The sequence below is a fragment of the Myxocyprinus asiaticus genome, chromosome 28, assembly GCF_019703515.2.
Source record: "Myxocyprinus asiaticus isolate MX2 ecotype Aquarium Trade chromosome 28, UBuf_Myxa_2, whole genome shotgun sequence".
NCBI lineage: Eukaryota > Metazoa > Chordata > Actinopteri > Cypriniformes > Catostomidae > Myxocyprinus > Myxocyprinus asiaticus.
The window spans coordinates 37,709,649-37,733,395 of record NC_059371.1 but is presented as its reverse complement, the minus strand read 5'-3'; the positions used below and the strand labels follow the sequence as shown (position 1 = coordinate 37,733,395).

The following is a 23,747-nucleotide window of genomic DNA, read 5'->3' as shown; positions in this document are numbered from 1 at the left end:
CCTATAACCTTTTGTCTACCAGTCTCATTAGGTCACATAACCACAAAAAAACCTGTGGATCACTACTCCAACGTTACTGGAAAAGTTAAACACCAACCACCATCAAAGTGACGAAAATGCACCAGATGTTTTGCTTCCCTAGAGGTCACTCAACGGCATTATGACGTCATAAATCAATACCAAAGCAAGTGGTGCAGCGAGCTGTTTGATGAACTACTGGCATGCAGCCCATCAATCTATGAACACATTCACATGTTCGACTTCTCATGTATGAGATGGGCCCCAAGGGGCCACTCATTCAATCTCAACAATGGTGTAGTACAATCACCTAGAAAAAAATGAACCTGCAGCTCTTGAGAGGTTCAATCAAATTAGCTTCTGTTGACCATGCTGTGCATGTGGCGTATGAATCTTGCATTGTTGCAGTTACTTGAAACCAAGTCATTTCGTTTATAGTCCACCACCAGCGTTCAAGTAGGAAGTCAATTATATTTTCAAACAACAAAGTCAACATTTCCTCTACAAGACTTCAGCACTTTAAAATCACATGTACTAATGCATGCATGCATAAAACACTGATTTGCCATACTAGTCAAGATTTGAGCAGTTGAGCAGACCTCAATACATTATTGATTAAACAAGACTTTTTAGGTGAAGCGTGTAATTTCTGTGCCACTTGTGTCACCAAACAGAATTCCAAAAAACAAACAAAAATAATGAATGCTTTCAAACAGAAACATTCCATCTGCCACCATTTGTTGGGATATGAGAAAACATTCTAACATCGAGAAAATGACACACTTCAACTTTAAAGAGCACAAACTTGATCATCCCATTCTTAAATACATTGCAAATGCAATAAATCATCAAAATCAAGCTCACTCTATTGTGACAGTGAGCAATACCAAATGACAAAGGTAAAATGCTCATCTTCAAATGCGTTTCACTGATTTTAGTCCTCAAACAGCATGCTATAAACCAGTGGTTCTCAACTGATGGGTTGCGACCAAAAATTGTCGCACGTTTGTTCTGATAGGGTTGCAAAAAGCAGGAAAAAATAACGGTAAATGCAAATAATCTCAAATGCAACTAACGACATAATCGCTTATAGTTTATCGCTTATAGAGTAATCGTTTCCTACACCTTTTGTGGTTGACGTCAAAGGATGTGCGTCCAATCAAACGATACTATATTTTGCCGCAAATTAATCAGCTAGTAAAATCAGATACAGTAGATACCAACATGGACAGTGTACAAGACATGTCCTTATCCTCAAAAACTATGAACAAACTAGTTAAACAAGTTAAAGAAAATATGGTGGTGACAACATTGAATACTTTAAATACTTCACTTTGTCTCGATAAGGATAAACATTGTTTGTTGGTCATTGACAAATAATGTTGTCCGAGGTGATACAAATGAGAAATCTTGTAAAAAAAATTTTTAAAACACGTCAAGTTTGTGGAAATGTTATACCTGTGTTCAGTTTTGTGTCACATGGTATACCAATCAAGTAAAAGGTATTAAAATTCTTTCCTTGCACCTTAAATGCATGAGTGTACATACCTCAATCATTAATTTCAAAAAAGTTTTCTAACACATTTTTCAAGGTCTAATGAGGGTATAAATGGGTCCTCTTCAGCTTTATTTTTATTTATGTTTTTTTTTTTTAACAAAATGGCAACCTACATGTTAATTGCACCACATGACTCTGATTTGGTGGACAAAAGTTTTTAAAATATCAATAATATTTTTCAACAAAACAGTTTCATTGTTTTATTGTCTTAATAAAAAAATAACAAATGTTTTTTTTTTTTTTTTTTTTTTTTTGGTTCTTGGGTAGTAAGTGTTATTTCCTAACTGCTTATGCCTCAAAAGTATAGAAAATGGCTATTATTCCCCACAAACTTTGCTTTTGTGACCAGGACAGTGATATTTTGAAATGTACCTATTTTCCAGAACATTTTAGATAGATTCAGTGCTGAGTAAACTTGGAGTAACTTCTAGATATTTCTAGAACTTTCCAGTAATATAAATAGTAGTATAAATACAGGGGCCTTAAGCCCACCAGTTCAGTTTACTTCCAGCTGCCTAAGTGGATACATATCTGCATTTTTCTGAGATGGCATCAAGAGGCTGCAAGCATCCGGCAGACGCATTTTGCTATGTCTGCGGCCAGTTTATCAAGATGAGAGCGAAAAAGTACTCTGTGGAAGCATCTGCTAAGATGTCTGAGGCCTACAAGGCATGTTTCGGCATGCCTGTCGGGGATCAAGACAAACCCTGGGCACCTCATTTCACCTGCGAGCACTGCAAAAAAACACTGTGGAAGGTAAGATGGACAATTGTTGCTTGGAATTTTATGTTATAAAATTTAATTGTAAAAATTGAAAAGTTTTTAATTTTAAAATGTTTTACAATTTTCAATGTTATTGAAAAAATATATCATATATGAAAAATGTTGCGAGAATCTCTTACACATTAGTCATGGGTGAAATAAATGTATTTTTGTAGGACAGTACAGAGGGCAAAAGAGAGCCATGAAGTTCGCTATCACAAGAATTTTCCGGGAACCACTCAAGCAATTGCTACTTCTGCATGGTGGACCCTTCCATATGTCGGACTGGCAAGAATGCACCTGCTATCACGTATCCGGACCTTCCTTCATCCATCGCTCCGGTGCCACACTGCCATGAGCTCCCCGTACCCACTCCTCCAGAGAGAGAGTTGATTCATGAAAGTGATTTACAGTATAATCGTAAATCTCGAAAAACTACTCACTTCTAAATCTTTTGTAGTCATTTTTGTATTACTTTAGTATAAATACATGTTAATTTGGATTCATATGTTGCTGTTTTCTGACTTTATGTGAACGAAAAGACACAAATTCACCCGTTTTCTCATTTTAAATAGGTACATTTCAAAATATCACTGTCCTGGTCACAAAAGCAAAGTTTGTGGGGAATAATAGCCATTTTCTATACTTTTGAGGCATAAGCAATTAGGAAATAACACTTACTACCCAGGAACAAAACTTGTGTTACATAGTGTAATAAATATGTATTCTGCACTACTTTTACCAAAAAATTTTTTTCAAGAACTGTAATTTTTAATGAGACTTTAATTTAAAAACAAATTTTACTGTCTCCGGATGGGTAAACCACATGACATTTTTTACGTTAAGCCCTTGAAAAAAAATATATTAAAAACTCAGAAATTGAAAACATTTTATCATAGAAGACATGTATTCAAGTAATTGTTCTATGTGCATTGCATTTTAATGCATTTTGGAATAACTTAATTGATCCAAAATAAATAAATAATAATAATTTTAAAAAAATAGTGTGACGTTATATATATATATTATTATTATTATTATTATTATTATTATTATTATTATTATTATTATATATTTTTTTTTTGGTGAATTACTGGCTTATAAATATAATACACAAATAATAAATGAAAATAATAATTTTCAATGTTTGATTTTAAGGATATTTTTGTTTAATTTTGAATGATAAATCACTTTGATACTGTGTTTGGTTGCCAGTTGTAACATCTGGACCCTGAAGCGAAACCTGTTGAGAACCACTGCGATAAAAGTCTTCTTACCTCAGTCCAGTTTTTTACATCATCAGCATTCCATGACACTGGACGGACACTCCAGAACGCTCCACACATACAGCAAAATCCCCACAGCGGTTTGTGTCATTCTGAAAGCAGACAGGAGCTCAGTCAGACACTCACATCAGAACGCTCAGATTTAGACAGAATGAACATGTTCATTTTTAAGCGGCTCAAGAGAATGAAATTAATCAGTGTTCAGACAGATAATTAGCATGTATATAATAGCACATTCAAGAGACTAATGATTGATTAAGCATTATTGTTTGTATTGTTTGGGGTTTCGTTGACACTAATGTGTTGTTTGTAACACTTGTCAATTAAGTGGTGATAAACAACTGTACATCTAACAACAATTTTATGCTATCTGAAATGTTTGCATACTCAAAAGTTGCAGATTTTGTGTGGTTGCCAGGATGTTTTGTGTGGTTGCTAGGCTGATAACCAAGCAATGGAAAATGTTCAGGAAACCTGTCATTATTTTAGCAGTTTTGGTTGGTGATGCTGGAGGACCAGAACAAACTTCACCTCTACACAATAAACCATAATAACACATTCTAATTTAGTCATGGTTCATTTAAACCTTGTCCTAAACTATGGTTTATATTTCATGGTCTGTGATAGCCTACTTTAAAATGATGTAGAGGAAAACATCCCGGGAAGGCAGAGAAAATTTATTTTGATCCTGTCCTGTTTTAATATCTTAAAAGCTTTTCCTCAGGGATATAATTTGGGATTTATTACACCAAGGCCTGAACCAAATGAATGCCTAGCAAATTCAATAAACAAACGGAGAATGAACCGCAAGAACAAATCTAATGAAAGCGGCTGGAGACCTCCCTGTCCTTGAATACAGAGATTTTTGTGTTTGATCAATTACTCTTGCCACCAAATTGTAACAGTGCAGCAGAGATGCAAGCACTTTGACCTTTCTTTTATCAGACACTTAGTTTTGTTGTTTACTTTACATAAGAATTTAGTAGATTACAGTATCAGAAGTGCATTAGCAAATGTACTGAATGTTTCTATCCATATAAAGCATAAAAAAATCACTCAATTAATTCAAACAGAAAAATGGGTCGGGATGTATCGAAGGGTGACAAATATACACTTTTATAAAAAGCCAGTAGCCTTTATTTTACATCACAACCATGAACCATGATTTGCTTCTTGCTATTGTTAATTAGAGGCAGATGCTTTAGAAGAAGAAATGTTCTCGTTCTAGAGAGCATTTTATTAGACAAAAAATTTGGATTTGTAAATTTGTTAATTTTACATATGTATATCTGCTAAAAATAAATTTGGTCAACATTTAATAATGCAATAGCATAAAAACTTATAATAATTTTTACTCCACTGGTAGTTAGATTTAGGTTTGGGGTTTGGGTTGGGGTTACAGTTTATAAAATATGCATTGCTCTTCACTATATTACAGCCTGTACAGCTGAAAACAACTCGCTTCACAACTTTCATTTGGTGCCCCTTAATGGACAATAACATTTTTGGTGAGCACAGACCGATTGTAGCTAAAGTAAAGCTTCCAGTTTCACTGTGAGATCATTCTATCCACTTAAGAGGTACATTTGAAATACTGTAAATGAATTACTGTGACACTAAACTGATTTTGTCTCTGAGAAAAATCACACAAAAATCATGTGTAGGTTAGAAGTGTAAAACTCTGGTCACACTACACTTGGCATTCAATTCACTCCCATTCAAACACATCCGAACGTGGGAGACCGGAAACGCAAGCACATGCAAAGAAATACCTGTGCATACAAAAGTTTAAGTTTGAGGAGCTCTGACCTGCGAATCCAGATGACAAAAAGACGTGTGACCAATAGAAGATCGAAACGTCACACACTGACCTCTTTGCTCAATACAATGAATACATATTTCAAAGCTGCAGGTGTTTATTTTTGCAGGAAAGGGAGTAGATGGTGTTTTTACATTCTGAATGTAATAATTATTTGTAGTGCCCGACCGATATATCAGTCCGCCGATATTAGCCTTTCACCAATATATCGGTATCGGTGTATGTTTACCGATATGCGCAGATATGAAAACTTTTTTCAGAACATATAATGTAGAAAACAATGCTTTATAATTGGTGTCATTACGTAGTTTGTCCAGCAGAGCTTGCTAGAATTTGTTGACAATGTATAATAATAATGTAAAATATTCTTTGATTAAATATTTGTTTAAGAAAGCAGCCTTCTGAGTACCTTTGCATAGTCATATCGGTGCAAAATTGGTGAACAATCCACATAGAAAAGGTCTGTTTTCATTCCAGCTCAAGAATGAACTATATAGGCCACCATATCGGTAATCGGTGAATGGTCCTCCTCTAAAATCGGTATCGGTCTAAAAAAAATCCCACATCGGTCGGGCTCTAATTATTTGTGATTTATTATTTATTAAAACCAGAAGTCCTCATGCCTGACATCCTATCCTGGTCCGTTCTGATGTCCGAAATAATTTTGCACACTCATTTGCATTGCAAATGACCAAGCCTGGGTGCAGTTTTAGGTGCAACCAATTTTAAAAATCCATAAAAGAAAAAAAGTTTAACCAAACTAGTTGCTACCAAAAAGCAGCAAACTAAACTAGAAAAGCAATAACAAAGATCCATGATGATTTGAAACATTGGACCATATGCAATGTGTACTGCTTAATGCACAATATATAGTAAATACAGCCAGCTAACAATTTCTTTTAAAATAGGACACATTATGCAACACAAGGAGATCTATAATACCTGAAAAGAGCTAACTGATTAGCATTGCCATTAATCTCAATGATAGTGTCTTGACTGTGTCCCTTCGGAAGTATGTGAACTGCATGGGTTTTTAAGCCAATTGACCAAGCATTAAATGGCATGTGACTAATTACTCAACAGCCCCAGGAAAATTTTGCACACATTTCCAATAACTTCGTTTACAACTAAACTGAGCTTGGACGTCAAAGGCAGCATACAGGCAAAAAAAAAGTCAGTCACTGGCAAAACATCTACTATAATATAATACAAATATTTGCTAGCAACAAAAAAATATTTCGGCAGAAAACACAGCTACTTTTAAATGGTTTTTCACCCCTATAATGGCTTATTTAGAATCTACAAGCAGGGGCTAACTGGACCATGTTAATTAGCCTGACTGATCACACTGTGAATTCGGAAACCATAGGTCGAAAATTTAGATGAAATTCGAATCACTGGCCCCCCAGCGGCCAAAGCTAGAAGTGTTGTTGAACGTATGGACACATGTAAATGTCCACAGATTGGCGCCAAAACTGAGTTGTATTTTTAGCTTTTTAGTCAACGGGAATGTATATTTTATTAACTTTTTATCAGTCAATCATTGTTTTGAGTAATAAAGGCTATACAATGCTTGAAATTGCCGAAAAACTGAAGATTTCATACAAAGGTGTACACTACAGTCTTCAAAGACAAAGAACAACTGGCTCTAACAAGGACAGAAAGAGATGTGGAAGGCCAGATGTACAACTACACAAGAGGGTAAGTACATCAGAGTCTCTATAATAGACGCCTCACATGTCCTCAGCTGACAGCTTCATTGAATTCTACCCGCTCAACACCAGTTTCATGTACAACAGTAAAGAGAAGACTCAGGGGTGCAGGCCTTATGGGAAGAATTGCAAAGAAAAAGCCACTTTTGAAACAGAAAAACAAAAAGAAAATGTTAGAGTGGGCAAAAAAAAAACAAAAAAAAAAACAGACATTGGACAACAGACAGTTGGAAAAGAGTGTTATGGATCTTAACCCCACTGAGCTTTTGTGGGATCAGCTAGACTTTAAGGTGCGTGAGAAGTGCCCGACAAGACAGACACATCTATGGCAAGTGCTACAGGAAGTGTGGGGTGAAATAACACCTGAGTATCTGGACAAACTGACAGCTAGAATGCCAAGGATCTGCAAAGCTGTCATTGCTGCATGTGGAGGATTTTTTGATGAGAACTCTCTGAAGTAGTTTAAGAAGTTGTGAACATTTTTTTCAAATTGTAATAGTAATTTTTTCACATTATTAATGTCCTGACTATACATTGTGATCAGTTGAATGCCACTTTGGTGAATAAAAGTACCAACTTCTTTCCATAAGAGCAAAATCTGTACATTATTCCAAACTTTTGGCCACCAGTGTACTGTATACAGTATATCGAAAATAATTCCAAGCAGCTGGGCTCCGTTTCAGAGCTATAAGCTATATAGCTTCTGTGACAGAAACCATGTGAAAGCTTTGATACTTCAACTAGGTGCTTTTATAAATAGCTCGTTTATTTGATTTGCAAGACAGCATTTCCTTGCTGTCACTTTTCTAAGTCTTCGTAGAGAATGTGTGGGGCCAAAAGAACCTTTGCTGTTAGAGCAACTCTGAAGATAAGATAAACAGAAAATAACAAGAAAATGCGAGTTAAATGAGAATGGAAAGATAAAAATGATGAGTAACCTACTGGCCTCTAGGCGCACAACTTTGTGGGAAACCAATGTCTTCGTAAAAGTCTGTAGGTCCCATCTGGAAGCGAGACCCAATATGAGGCCCCCTTGTGATGGACTGCTAAATTATTTATGAACTCATTCTCGGAGGGCACTAATAGCAATATAAGCAGATGAAAATGCTGGAAGTGATGTCACGAGGTCAGCAGCTTATTTTAGCACCATGCTACACTGATTTCAGCTCCGCCAGCAAACACCAACTAAACACAGGACTATTTTACAACCTGGATCTTCATGAAATATTTGTCCTAAAAATAATAACACAATGACTGATCCTAAAATAGGCTTTATTTTCTTTATGCAAAAAAGGCCATCATTTCTTATGATATATTAGGACTGTTTATCGATACAGATTTACCAGTTCGATTTTATTCCAATTTACAAACTCTCGATTTGATGTGATTCCGATTTCGATTCAGTTTTATTCAGTTCTAATTAATTTGGGTATATTTAAGTTCCCTATCTGTAACTCACTCGACGTTGGTGTCGATGTAGTGACACTAGGGGTCACTCTTGGGAGCCCGAGACACCTCTGGTCTATGATAAAAGGCCAATGAAAATTGGCGAGTGGTATTTGCATGCCACTCCCCCGAACATACGGGTATAAAAGGAGCTGGTATGCAACCACTCATTCAGATTTTCTCTTCGGAGCCGAACGGTCATGCTCATTGAGCTGAATACTACTGTTCATTCACCTCTGCTGGATCTGACGGCGCATTTCAGCGGCTTCTCCCTCCTCTGCACTGGTGCACTGCAGAGAACGCCCCTGGGCGCTTCGGCAGAACAACTAGAGAGTATATTTTCTGAAAGAGCATTTTTCCCCTCTAAAAGAGTATATATTTCTCTAAAAGAGCGCACACACGGAACATCTTTTTAAAGACGCGTCTTTTTAAAGATGTTTTCCGATTGTGTGTTATTCCTGGTTGTGCTCGTTATCTCTCGCCTTCTAACGGTCACGATCACTGTCTTTCGTGTCTGGGCACTGCTCACACGGAGACAGCGTTCGTGGATGGTCATGTTCTCATTGCGTGAACATGTCCATGGCAACATTGCGGTCGCGGCTCGCCTTCGTAAGAAAGCGAGCCACCCCAGAGGCTCCAGCCTCGGTCCTTTTACCCACGGGTTTGAGGCCAGCGCGGCTAGCACTGGGGGCGATTTGGGGACCCCAATGGGACCACCTCTGCCGGGTATCCCCCCGCGGACCTCCCATTCCCCAGCACGCTCGTCTGCCCCGATCGGGCTTCCGGGTGAGTCCGCCGGCTCGTCTCATGGCGAGTTCGACCTCTTATTTGGAGCCCGCGAAAGTGATGAGCTCTCGAGCGCAGCATCGGAGAGCGGGCTTGTCCAATCGGAAGCCTCAGCTGGGCTCCTCCCTTCGGGGTCGATCGCCCAGTTACAGGCTGACGCGGAGATGACGACATGCTTTCCCGGGCAGCCGCAAGCGTCGGTTAGAGTGGATTCACCGCTCTTCCCTGAACCCTCACGGCTCGGTGATTGGTTCCTGGGCTCGCGGCGCCGCTCAAAGCCACGCCCCGCCCCCCTTCCTTTCTTCCCGGAAGTGCATGAAGAGCTGACAAGGTCGCAGGAAGCACTTTTTACTGCCCGGTCCTGATCTTTTCAGCTTCCCCGCCCTCACTACCCTCGATGGTGGGGCGGCCAAGTGTTATTCGGCAATCCCCCGGTGGATAAAGGCACTCGCGGTGCACCTATGCCCGCAGAGCACCACCACCTGGCGCGGGTGCCCAAAGCCCCCGTTCAAGGCCTGTAGGTTTACGTTGTCTCTGAAGGCCAAGGCCTACGGTGCTGCTGGACAAGCCGCCTCCGCCCTGCACGCCATGGCTCTCCTGCAAGTCCGCCAAGGCACTAAAGGAACTGCACGAGGGTAGTTCCGCCCCGGGATTGATGCAGGAACTGCGCTTGGTGACCGACCTTGCTATCCGAGCGACGGAGGTCACGGCGCGGTCTCTCAGGCGGACGATGGCCACACTAGTGGTCCAGGAGCGCCACCTTTGGCTCAACCTGGTCGAGATGGGTGAGGCCGACAAGACACGTTTCCTTGCTGCCCCCATTTCCCAGGCGGGCCTATTCGGCAACACCGTCGAGGACTTTGTCCAGCAGTTCTCGATGGTAGAGCAGTAGATGGATGCTAGCCGGCATATCCTGCCCCGGCGCGGCTCAAGATCCCGCACCCCGTCTACTCATCGCCAAGGGCGTCCCCCTGTGGTGACTGCACCGGCTCTGCCGCAGCCCGGCCCTTCGGCCCGGCCCGGAGCCCACTGCAGGAAGCAGATGCTACCCGTCTCGCAGCCGCCCAGAACCCGTGAAAGGATTCAAAGCGCCCTTGAGACGGGTGACCCAGGGACAACGAAAACCCGCTGCTCTGGAGCTGGTAAGCAGATCTTCATCTTTTTGTTACCTTTTGCATTTAATTGCGCTGCATGCCCAAGTGGCTGCAGTACTCAAGAGCTCAGCAAAAGTGGTTTCCTTGTTCCCTGGGTCACGTATCCGGTGTGTACGGCTGGCATCACGACCCTGTCCACCACTCCATTTGGCAGGTTGGCGCTCCAGCGGCGGTCTCCCGCCCCTGAGCGCCCAGCTGTGGCACAAATCCGCCCCCGATGTGACAGTCTCCACGGGTCACGAGGACAGGGCTCTTCCTCCCCCATCCCAGGCTGTTGCGGGGGTGGTCACAAGGAGCCAGGTAAGTGCTTCGATGTCCTTAGACTCAGCACGGCCACGACGTGGTGTGGCACCTCGAGCTCCACCCCGCCGCGAGACCCCACCTGCCGGTACATCCGGTGACATTGTCCCTTTGGTCCCCCTTGCGCGGAACTTGGACGCATGGCTTGCGCCTTCCAATCTGTCACGAGGGCTGGTCCGGACCGTCCGACTCGGCTGCGCGATTCACTTCGCCAGGCATCTGCCCAGGTTCAGCGGTGTCCACTTCACCTTGGTGAAAGACAAAAACGCTGCTACTTTGCGCGGAGATCGCTACCCTCCTACGGAAGGACGCGATAGAACCTGTCCCTCCAGCCGAGATGAAGAAAGGGTTTTACAGCCCCTACTTCATCGTACCGAAAAAAGGCGTTTGGTTGCGGCCAATCTTGGACCTGCGAGTACTGAACTGTGGCTTTACACAGACTCCCATTCAAGATGCTGATGCAAAGACGCATTCTAGCGAGCATCCAGCATCAAGATTGGTTCGAGGCGGTAGACCTGAAGGATGCATACTTTCACGTCTCGATCCTTCCTCGACACAGACCCTTCCTGCTGTTCGCATTCGAGGGTCAGGCGTATCAGTACAAAGTCCTCCCTTTCAGCCTGTCCCTGTCTCATGTCTTTACAAAGATCGCAGAGGCTGCCCTTGCCCCGTTAAGGGAGGTAGGCATTCGCATTCTCAACTATCTCGACGACTGGCTAATCTTAGCTCACTCTCGAGACGTGTTATGCGCACACAGGGACCTGGTGCTCTCACACCTCAACTGACTAGGGCTTCGGGTCAACTGGGAAAAGAGCAAGCTCCTCCCGGTTCAGAGCATCTCTTTTCTTGGTTTGGAGTTGGACTCAGTCTCCTTGACGGCGCGCCTTACGAACGAGCACGCCCTGTCAGTGTTGGCCTATTTGAAGGCATTCAAACAGAAAACAGCGGTTCCACTGAAACTTTTTCAGAGGCTCCTGGGGCATATGGCATCCTCGGCGGTGGCCACCCTGCTCGGGTTGATGCATATGAGGCTGCTTCAGCACTGGCTCCAGACACGAGTCCCGAGACGGGCATGGCGCCACGGGACACACCGCATGGCCATTACGTCGGTCTGTCACCGTCTTTTCAGCCCTTGGACTGACCTCTCGTTTCTACGAGCAGGTGTTCCTCTAGAACTGGTCCCCAGGCGCGTCATGGTCATGACAGACGGGCACTGTCTGTTTGCAACGGGCACGCAGCCGCCGGCCTCTGGACAGGTCCGCGACTGCATTGGCACATCAACTGCCTCGAGTTACTGGCAATTCTGCTCACCCTGTGGAGGTTTCGGCCGTTGATCCAGGGCAAGCACGTGTTAGTTCAGACAGACAACACGACAACGGTAGCATATGTCAACCGCCAAGGTGGGTTGCGCTCTCGTTGTATGTCACAACTCACCCGCCGTCTCCTCCTCTGGAGTCAGCAGCACCTCAAGTCGCTGCAAGCCACTCACATCCCGGCCAACCTCAACACTACGGCGGACGCGCCGTCACAACAGGTTACCCTCAAGGGAGAGTGGAGACTCCACCTTCAGGTGGTCCAGCTGATTTGGAGTCGATTCGACAGGCACAGGTGCACCTGTTCGCCTCCCAAGAATCCTCCCACTGCCTGCCTCGGCATAGACATGCTGGCACACAGCTGGCCCCCTGGCGTTCGCAAATATGCGTTTCCCCCAGTGAGCCTGATTGCACAGACCCTGTGCAAGGTCAGGGAGGATGAGGAGCAGGTCGTCCTGGTAGCACCCTACTGGCCCGCCCAGATATGGTGCTCGGACCTCACGCTCCTCGTGACAGCTCCCCCCTGGCAAATTCCCCTGAGGAAGGACCTTCTTTCTCAGGGAAGGGGCACCATCCGGCACCCGCGCCCAGACCTCTGGAATCTCCATGTCTGGCCCCTGGACGGGACGCGGATGACCTAAGCTGTCTCCCACCTGTGATGGTAGACACGATCACTCAGGCTAGGGCTCCCTCTACGAGGCACCTGTATGCCTTTAAGTGGCGTCTGTTCGCTAAGTGGTGTTCTTCCCGCAGGGAAGACCCCCAGAGATGCGCAGTCAGATCAGTGCTTTCCTTCCTGCAAGAGAGGTTGGAAGGGAGGCTGTCCCCTTCCACCTCAAAGGTGTACATTGCTACCATAGCAGCACACCACGACGCAGTCGACGGTAAGTCCTTAGGGAAGCAGACCTGATCATCAGCTTCCTAAGAGGCACCAGGAGGCTGAATCCCTCCAGGCCGCACCTCGTTCCCTCATTGGACCTCTGTAGTTCTTCAGGGTCTACAGAGAGCCCCCTCTGAGCCTTTGCAGTCAGCCGAGCTTAAGGCACTCTCCTTGAAGACTGCCCTCCTGACTGCGCTCACTTCCATCAAGAGGGTAGGTGACCTGCAAGCGTTCTCTGTCAGTGAAACGTGCCTGGAGTTCGGTCCAGGTTACTCTCACGTGATCCTGAGACCCTGACCGGGCTATGTGCCCAGGTTCCCACCACCCTTTTAGGGACAAGGTGGTGAACCTGCAAGTGCTGCCCCAGGAGGAGGCAGACCCAGCCCTGTCGTCGCTGTGTCCAGTGCATGCTTTACGCATCTATTTGGATCGCACGCAAAGCTTTAGAATCTCTGAGCAGCTCTTTGTCTGCTTTTGGTACACAGCAGAAAGGAAGCGCTGTCTCCAAGCAGAGGATTGCCCACTGGCACGTTGACGCCATAACTATGGCATATCTCGCCCAAAACATGCTGCCCCCGGTAGGGCTATGAGCTCATTCTACCCGTGGTGTAGTGGCTTCTTGGGCCTTGGCCAGAGGTGCCTCTCTAACAGATATTTGCAGAGCAGCGGACTTTGCAACACCCAACACCTTTGCAAGGTTCTACAACCTCCAGGTGGAACTGGTTTCGTCCCAGGTAGTGGCATGCAACAAGCGGATAAGCCCGGGATAGCCGGCCGGGTGTATCACTTGCACATAGCGCCTTCCACCTCCTGTTGAGCTTAAAACGTGCGCTATTCCCAGTAGTGTTCACAAAATTTGTTCTCTGGTTGACTTCCTCCGAGCTCTGTGGCAGTCGAGTTTTCGGAGAGAGGTTCTGGGGTAGGTGCTCCGCATGTGGCGGTTCCCTTTAAGGCTAACCCCATGCGATCTATATCTTCCGCTAATTCGTTTCGCTGCTGGCAAACTGCGTCTTCCTTGGGCAGAGCCCCTCTGCCCCAGTCTCCATGTTGTAGTAACTCCTATCCCATTGGGCAGGATCTACCTTGAAGGCTCTCCACATGGTTGGAAAGACCATGTGATGTATTCTTCCACTTAAATATCCCCCCCCTCTTGGGGCGAGGTGTTGTCTCCGTGGTGTCCTCCCCTTGGGAGGGACACCCCCTGACTAGACCTGGCGGCCCAGTCGGATAATCCCCCTTCTTTTTTAGGGAGTGGAAAAAGAGAAGGGGAAAAGAGGTCACGACTGGGTTAAGCCTGTCTCTATCTTTGGGTAGTCGACTTGTCCCCAAAAAGGGCCGTTCGACACTCATAACTGTGTTGGGGAGGTTACGTGTCGACCTGGTGTGCTGGCTATGAGGCACACAGCAAGTCTGCCCACCACACACCGCCAGTTCACGTAACACAGTTCAGCCTTGTGGCGTTTTGTATAGGGACCCCTAGTGTCACTACATCGACACCAACGTCGAGTGAGTGACAGATAGGGAACGTCATGGTTTCTGGTGTAACCTCCGTTCCCTGATGGAGGGAACGAGACGTTGGTCCCTCCTGCCACATCGCTGAACTACCCGCTGAAATGGCCGGACCTTATATCGGCTCCTCAGCATAAAACCTGAATGAGTGGTTGCATACCAGCTCCTTTTATACCCGTATGTTCGGGGGAGTGGCATGCAAATACCACTCACCAATTTTCATTGGCCTTTTATCAAAGACCAGAGGTGTCTCGGTCTCCCAAGAGTGACCCCTAGTGTCACTACATCGACACCAACGTCTCATTCCCTCCATCAGGGAACAGAGGTTACACCAGTAACCATGACGGTATAATGTCCATTTTACGGATGCTCCGATCGATTGGCCACCGGTTGGTATCGGCCGATATTCACATCTTGTGACTTGATCGGTGATCGGTATTGTGGCCGATCGCATAAAACGATCGCTCATGTCGCAAAAGACGCACGGCTCCTTTAAGACTTCAGCAGCACTGTCATGGCATCACTGAGTGTGGGGAATACTGCCATTGTGTTGCAAGACAACAAACTTGATTCAGCAGATAAGAACGATGCAGTGGGAGAGGTATGGCGAATATGAAACGTTTGTGTACTGTACTGTTAATGAAGCGTTTCACATGTGACAAGGCAAAGGGAAAACAGTTCATGGCGGCAGCTTCTCAGTCTCCACCAGGCATTGGCATCTCACTAATAATGCGAGTTACAAGATGTGGTGTAATTCAAACATCTCCCAATTAAACGGCTTTAACAATAGTAGCACCTGTAGAGTCCAGAAACATGCGCTCTTGACATTCTTGACAAGAAGATCAGTGATCAGTATTGGCTGTAAAAATCCTGATCGGAGCATCCCTAGTCCATTTTTATTACATATGAATGCAATTTGACGATTCTCATTACAAATTTCACTACCACACCAAAATACTAATTTGAGTAAAGATCGTTTCAAGTTTAAGACAAGTAAACTGTAATAAAATAAGAACAAAGAAACAAACTAAAAGCGACAGAACAAATAAAACAATAGAACAACTATGCAAATTAAGAAAACAGTGCTTTAGTATTTTACAGCAGTATCAACTATTCAAGTAAACACTCAGAAATGTAAAAAGTAACCTAATGAAATACATCACGTAAATGTATGAATCATGTTGATGCGGCTTCACGATAGCTGTAGCCAAGTGGATAACCACTATAAATATTGTGGAGGATGAGGTTTTAAGAGATGTTAATGTCCATTGCAATGAAAACACAAACTATGGTAGAGCCCTGAATGGGACTGTTTTCTTAATCCCGCTCCCGCTGAATTTCTGACCATTACCGCCAGCTCCCGCAACGTGCGTGTTCCACTCCCACCCGCACCCGCAAACATTCTGTCACAGCTTGTTGCATGGCACTGGAACAGTTTTTTCTTCTGCTCATTTAGACGCACATAAATGCTAAAATACACCAGCAGTCACAGACAGCGCTCACTCTTTCAGTCATAGCACTCGTTCAAAGAGGGAGCAGTGCTTTCCTGAGGTACTGACAGAAAAACAGCATCTGGAGTTATTCACACCAAGTAATGACAAACCTAGACATGACACGTATTATAATGGGCTTGTTTACAGGTTTATATAAATTCAGAGTTTTTAAAACATTGATAATGATCTTTAATCCTCGTTAATTTATGATAACTTCATGAAAACTTACCATGGATTTACAGTAGTAATATTGTATTAACCATGACAAGTATCCATTACTGTAGTAACCATGTTTTTTTTTTTTTTTTTTTTTTTTTTTGCAGATTTGATACAATTAATCATGGTTTTACTACACCATTACTGTAGTATCCATGGTATCTTAGTTGTATTCATAGTAACATATAATAATATCTATGGTTAATTTTGAGGTTTTATATGTGGCTTATACTAATTTTTAAAAGGTAAACAAAGCAGCCTAATAATTTTCTGATTAGGCCCATAAATATATTAAAAAATTAATAATAAAGTTACTAATTTTATCCAAAGAATTCGTAAAAATAAAATGCATTAGAGGTATTGGTGTCACATATTCCCTGTTTTTTTGTCTTTTTGAAAATTCTGGTTTAGTTCCCTGTTCCTGTTTCCTGTTAGTTTTGTAGTCCTTTTGTAGTTTCTTTTCATGATTGGTTTTCCCCTGATTGTTTCCCCAGGTGTTCCTCGTTCCCTTGTTTTCCCTTGTGTATTTAAGCCCTTGTTTTCCCTGGTTTCTTTGTCAGTCTTCATCTGTATTATGCTGTACTTTGTTCCCTGTGTTTTGTTTCATTATGTTCTGAGTTACCTGGTTTACCTTTATTTGATTAAAAAGGCTGCATTTAGATCCTCATTCCTCTCCTGTCTCATCACAATTGGTATTGATATCTGCGATATTGGCCTAAAAGTACTTGGTATCGGATGAAAAGAAAATAAGTGGTATCGTACATCCCTCGCCTCAACCCAGAGGTGCCACATTGGTGCCCATGTATATTAATACTTTTGCACATTTGTTGCAACTTACAAAGTCCAGTTCTTTTCCATTTTGTCAGTAACAACTGAGAAATTTGTCCAAATGTCAGATTTGCCTTGCTTTGGTTTTGTATAGTAAAAACCCACTTTAATCTTCTTTTCAACTTCATTTGTTGACTCCATCCTTCTTGTTAGCACTAGCTAAATCCCGGGACCCACGGTATTTTTTTTTTTTGACCGCCCACTCCCACCCGCAGCAAAGTTAAAACCGCCCGCTCCCTTGAGATTTGTGTTGGGACCCATGGGATCCCAATCCCAATGCAGTCCTCTGAACTACGGGACTTGATATGTCAGTTAGATAACCTACCACTTATAGGCTTTGAGAAACGTTTAATGTTAAATGAATTGGTGCTATTTTAGTGCATTTCTGTCTTTATACTGTGGAATGATTTGTGTGGAAAATGTTAAAACATTGTTACAAACTGTTTTCTAAGTAGGAAAAGTATATAGATAGTCAGATTTCTGCACTTTCAAAATGTGTGATTAATTGCGATTTAATTATAAAAAAAAATCCGATTAATTGCGAATTGAATGACAGAACTAATTAGGCTATAATACATTAATGCTTTTTAAAGCTATTAAATTAATCCAGAAAAGAGCAGTGAGTGGTTTACTTGTTATTGTTGTTTAATTTTAACAACAAACTAGACACTGGCAGGTCTGTTAGGCTGCATTTACACCAAGTCCGATATTTAGATACAAATTCACTTTTTCTTCCCGCTGTTTATGGTCATTTTAGACATATGTGTAACAGACATGTTTACATTAATACCTCACCAAGATGGGCATTTTTACAGAATTGTGAAGTGTATTTTACCAGTAAGGATTTCATATGCATTACCGGAGATAGGCAATAGAAAGAGATCTTTAATATTCTCGTTATTTGTGTAGCTTTTCTCTCCTCACTTTTCTTTTTGGTCTGTTAACAAGATCAATGCGATCAACGTCATGAAGTAAAATATTAATGTGACTTAATGAAACGATAACAAGATCATTCAAACGAAGATTGTGATTAATCTGAAAATCTTTTTTTTTCCTAGCCCTAATGATATATTTCTTATCTTTTCATTATGGGGTGAAATATGACCTGAACATGTTTTCATGACATTCACCTACTGTACACACTGTCAAATCAGTGACTAGTCTGTGGCACCTTACATGGCGTTTGCAGTCTAATTCACTCTCACTCACCCAAAAATGTGTAGGTGTTCTCTATCTGGAAGACCCTCTTAACATCTCCAAACTAAGACCAACAAGCTAGATTGGCAGCTGATCCCCCCCCAACACACACACACACGCATGCATGCACAGGGTGAAGGGTTGTCATATGAAATCTTTATAGGGTAAATGGCCAAATATCCCTCCCTCCTTCCCCAGTTAAAGGTTCATACGTCTGGCAGTAAAATCTCATTCCCATTCTCTCAGTTGCACCCGCTGTGATATTTGCAGCAGGGAGTTTATTTAAGTCGTGAAGGAAGCTCTCCCTCTCAACATTGGGTTCATCCAGAAGCTAATGGCTACTTTACACCCTACACTCCACAATTTCATCTATAACGCTTGATGTCTAAGGAAGAGGCTTAATAACTTGTGGTATTTGCTGTGAAAAAGAAGCACATTCATCTCTTGCAGGAGGCAAATGTCGTCCACACTCGTAGAATAAAAAAAAAAAAAAAAAAAAAAACACAAATGAGATCTCTTTAGTATTTCAATTCTCCTAGACAGCAATGAGATTAAATGGAGAGCAAATAGAGACTTCTCGGATGTTTCTCCAAAATAAAAAGACACTACATGTTTCTCCTTTAGAGTTTCAGAAGAAATTTCAATAATGTCTCAAACTGTGAATTGCCAAGTCTACATTGCAATCGAAAGTAAGAGAATGCAATTTCAACTTTTCCAAGACCAAATTATGAGAGCTATACTATTGCTTTCCACATTCATTTTACAGCAAAAAATAAATCAGTTTTTCAGTTTTTTTTTATTGATTTTCCAAATCAGTATTTTGGCCTTGTTTTCCAGTAAAATTATCTAAACCTCATTAGAACCAAATTGATTCACTTGAGAAAAGAGTAGGATATTAATACTTTTTCAGAGAATATGCATTGGTGTTTCTTTAACTGGAAAATTTTATATTTATTTATTTATTTATTTATTTTTTTGCGAAAGATATAATATAATATAATATAACACTGAAGCAAATTAAACACTTTATATCTTTAGCAATGAGAAAAAAGGTGGGTGTGTGAGAAAGATCTTAACAGTCACACAAACGTGGGGGCTTGTGAGCAAAGCGGAACCTTGGATATGCTCGCGCCGCTGAATGGTCCAGCGCTCTGAGTCTTTAACAAACATTGCTGCACAGACAGATTTGTCACAGAGACGGGACTTCCAATAGAATACCTGATTAAAACAGCACAGCTGTCAGAATGCGATGCTTGTTTGGAGTCAGACTCGCCACATTTCCAATAGTAACATCATGAACGAGACAAAAAGACATGAACAGAGATACAGAACATTAGTGCCCGACCGATTTATTGTTCGGCCGATATTAGACTTTCACAGATATATCTTATTGGTGTATATATGCAGATATGAAAACTTTTTTTCAGAACATATAATGCAGAAAACAATGCTTAAATTGGTGTCATAACATAGTTTGTCCAGCAGAGCACGCTCTGACTCCACTGTTTACAGAGCTGAGCTAACGGTGGCTCTGCAGACGATGCGGAGTTAAGCGGTGCGGAGTTAAGCAGTGTCTTCACGGTAAGTTGCTAACTAGTTTGTGAAATACATACTGGAAAGTTAATAAACAATGACCCCATCATTTTCCCTTTTCAGTATAACTAATATAACATTAACCCTGTCCCTGACAACCATGTCACTCATGTTTATCACATCTGTTTGCTGTTAGCCAGCTATAGTTTGTCAGAGCATCATTTTGCACCTCAGCAGACAACAGTGCGGTGGTGGATTGTGTCTGTTGAGTGTTGATTTCACGCTACGTTGTTACCTAGTTTGTGAGACGCAATGCTGGATAGTAAATAAAGTTCATCTTTTGCTCTTTGTGACAACGAGCTTATAGCTAACTAGCTAATCACGTAGCTACTTTCATTGCTTGTCAGCTGAGTGGAAGCTTATGTGTAAACATGTATTCACCAAACTGTTTTGTTCAGGATTTGCAGTTTGGGACCGCCTTCAACCAAAAAATTCCAGTCGTTGCATTTACAAAATTTAATATTTAAAAAATAAAAAAAGTTGAAAAGTTTCCCCTGAACTTGTATAGCAGAATACGGTGTAACACCGCTGCCGCTGTTTATCTCTTGACTTGGCAGGTGTAAATGCTTATATATAATATATAAATCCCTAATTATCTGGCAGTATTAAAATAGTTAGCATTTGACTGATAATAAACAGTACTACTGATGTTTATTTAGCTATTTATTGTATTTTAGTTTATTATTTATTTAAATGGTCAGCCATTGACTGACACTAAACAGTACTATTGATGTTTATTTAGCTATTTATTTTATTTGTATTTATTCTTTATTTAAATGGTCAGCCACTGACTTATACTAAACATACAGTACTGATTTTATTTTAGCTATTTATTGTATTTTTATTTATTCTTTATTTTCCTCAGTGTTCATTTCTAGAATTTGTTGATGATGTATAATAATAATGTCAAATATTCTTTGATACAAATATTTGTCAGCCTTCTCGGTACACAATCCACATAGAAAAGGTCTGTTTTCATGAAAGCTGCATATGAAAGCTACAGAAGAAGCACAATACTTCAGACCAAGTAAACCAGTTAAATATCACCTTAGCCAGACTGGCAGACCAGCTAAACCAGCTTAAATCCACTTGGCCATGATGGGAGTTCAACTAGACCAGCCTACAACCAGCTTGACCAGGCTGGGAGACAAACTATACCAGCTTAAACCAGTTCGGCCAAGCTGGGAGACCAAATTAACTAGCTAAATAGCACCTAAGCCAGACTGGCAGACCAGTAACACCATCTTAAACCAGCTTGTCCATGAAGGGGGTCCAAATAGACCAGCCTAACACCAGCTTGGCCAGGCTGGGAGACCAGCTAGATCAGCTTAAACCAACTTTGCCTGGCTGGCAAACCAACTAGACCAATCTAAATCCAGCTTGGCTGGGCTAGGAGACCAGCTAGATCAGCTAAAAGCAGCTTGGTCACACTGGGAGTCCAAATAGACCAGCTTAAACCAGCTTGGCCAAGCTGGAAGACCAACTAAACACCAACTTGGCCAGGCTGGGAGACCAGCTAGATCAGTTTAAACCAACTTGCCCTGGCTGACAAACCAACTGAACATACCTAAAACCAGCTTGGCCGGGCTGGGAGACCAGCTAGATCAGCTTGACTACACTGGGGGTCCAACTAGACCAGCCTAAAACAAGCTTGGCCAGGCTGGCACACCAACTAGACAAGCTTAAACCAGTTTTGCCAGGCTGAGAGACCAACTAGACCAGCTAATTCCAGCTTGCCCAGACTGGTACACCAAATAAACCACCCTACAACCAGCTTGGCCAGACTGAGAGTCCAACTAGACCAGCTTAAACCGTTTTGGCCAAGCTGGAAGACTATGTATACTAGCTAAATACCCCCTTTAGCCATACTGACAGTCCAGCTAAACCAGCTTTAACCAGCTTGGTCACAATGGGAATCCACCTAGACAAGCCTACAAACAGCTTGCCAAGGCTGGGAGACTAACTAAACAATCTTGGCCAGGCTGGGAGACCAACTAGACCTGCTTAAACAAGCTTGCCCAGGCTGGGAGACCAACTAGACCAGCTTGGAAAGGCTTGGAGACCAACTAGATCACATTAAACTAGTTTGGTCAGGCTGTGAGACTAACTAGACCAACCTAACACCATCTTAGGCAGGCTTAGAGACCAACTAGACCAACTTAAACAAGCTTAGCCGTGCTGGCAGACCAACAACAGGGTTCGCACAGATGCTTCAAAGTGAAATTCAAGGACTTTCAAGGACTTTTCAAGCATATTTTTATTTGTTTTTGAGGACTATGCAAGAGCTGACATTTACCAAACAAGTTCTTAATTTGTTCATTTAAAAAAAAAATAATATATATATATATTAATTTAATTTATTTTTATAAAACACCACTTATTACAAAACAACTCATAAGTGTGCAACCTTAAAATGCACTTTGCTCTCTAACAGAAGTGAATAATTGGAACCTTAAGTAGTTCACGTGACTCATGAGCTATAGCTATATATGTTCCATGTTTTCTAAAGTCAAACAACAGCTTTATGTGAGGAAATGACCAAAATTGCAAATGCTGTCAGCCACTACCTGTTTTGTGTGAGACACAAATCTTTCTTTCCACAAGGGGACGCTTGACGGAGAATACCGAATCCACCAATAATCTGCATTCAAATCTCAGAATGTTTTATATATCTCATTTGAGTAATTTTTACTCTGGAGTAACAAATTTTAATTAAAACTAACTGTTACGAAGATTTGTACTTGTGAATGGAAATACGCCACAGCAGTATCTATAAAATATGTTTTTTTAAATCCTCAACTAATAATAATTGTTAGTGATAGGCCCATTCTGATCAGCACTGCGAAAAGTATCAGGTGCCATGTGAGATCACCGTCTGTGTGTCGCTTCAGCAGCAGTCTGCACCTGATGATAATGATACTAAAAACTTAGCTCAATAAACATTAAATAAAAAATTAAATGCGCTGCAATGTACAGTGAGCTTGCCAGTCCAAATGCAATTAAACAGCGCACTTTCGTCATGTTAAAGAGATGATACGTGTGTCTGGATCACAATAGTGGATTAATGCTGTTCGGTCCCGGCAGAGTGTCATATAAAGGTGGTCAGCAGCATCCTCCGCTGAATAGCGCTTATAATCTGCCTGCAAGATAATTGCGTGTGCAATTTACATTCAGCATAGATTTTGTGGGCACATTTGAGCTGTTGCTTGATCTGCATAATTTTTAGTGCCAAATTCAAGTACTTCAAGCACTTCAAGCACCTTGTACGAACCCTGCAACAAGACCAGCCTGGCCAGGCTGGGAGTCCAGTGAAACCAACCTGAAATATTTAAGACCAGCAAATCACTTTAAGCTTGTTCACACTGATTTTTCAGCAATGAAAAGGATCACAATAACGTTTTGTTTCATGACATTCCCTTATCAAGAGATTCTCACACTTGTACAGAGTTTTAGACCAGCCATTTGAGGACAATGCGGCAAAAAGCTCCTATTAGCATAGAGAGACAAAGAAATAGAGAAAGAGAGAAAGAGAGGGCGAGACACCCATACTAATGAAGGATGCTGCAAGTGTTTGCTTGACCCAGGTGCATATAGATGAAGACAAAATACACGTACACACAGGAGGAGACTGCAAAAGTTGCACCTAATGCCAAACACACTACAAGACTCTTCACCCTGCCCGCATTTAACCATCTAAGACTCACTATAGCAGAATGACAACGATTGAAGTTCATTCACCATTCACGTTAAAAATGCATCCATTTAAAAGACCTTCACAACTGCAATCTCTCTCAAACACATGCTAACGACCACTCATATGCACAGACTGTACAACCCCGTCCCTTGTTTCCCTTTGATGTTTGGTATTGAGTGGTGT

General features: G+C 42.1%; 1 protein-coding gene across 1 annotated transcript in view; it reads right to left on the bottom strand.

Annotated features, from left to right (window-relative positions):
* Positions 1 to 23,747, bottom strand: part of dlgap4a (discs, large (Drosophila) homolog-associated protein 4a) — a 202,292-nt gene that overhangs the window by 134,307 nt on the left and 44,238 nt on the right. The window contains exon 2 of the mRNA XM_051659514.1: positions 3,616 to 3,716. The gene's annotated coding sequence lies outside the window, so the exon portion shown is untranslated. The remainder of the gene's footprint in view (positions 1 to 3,615; positions 3,717 to 23,747) is intronic.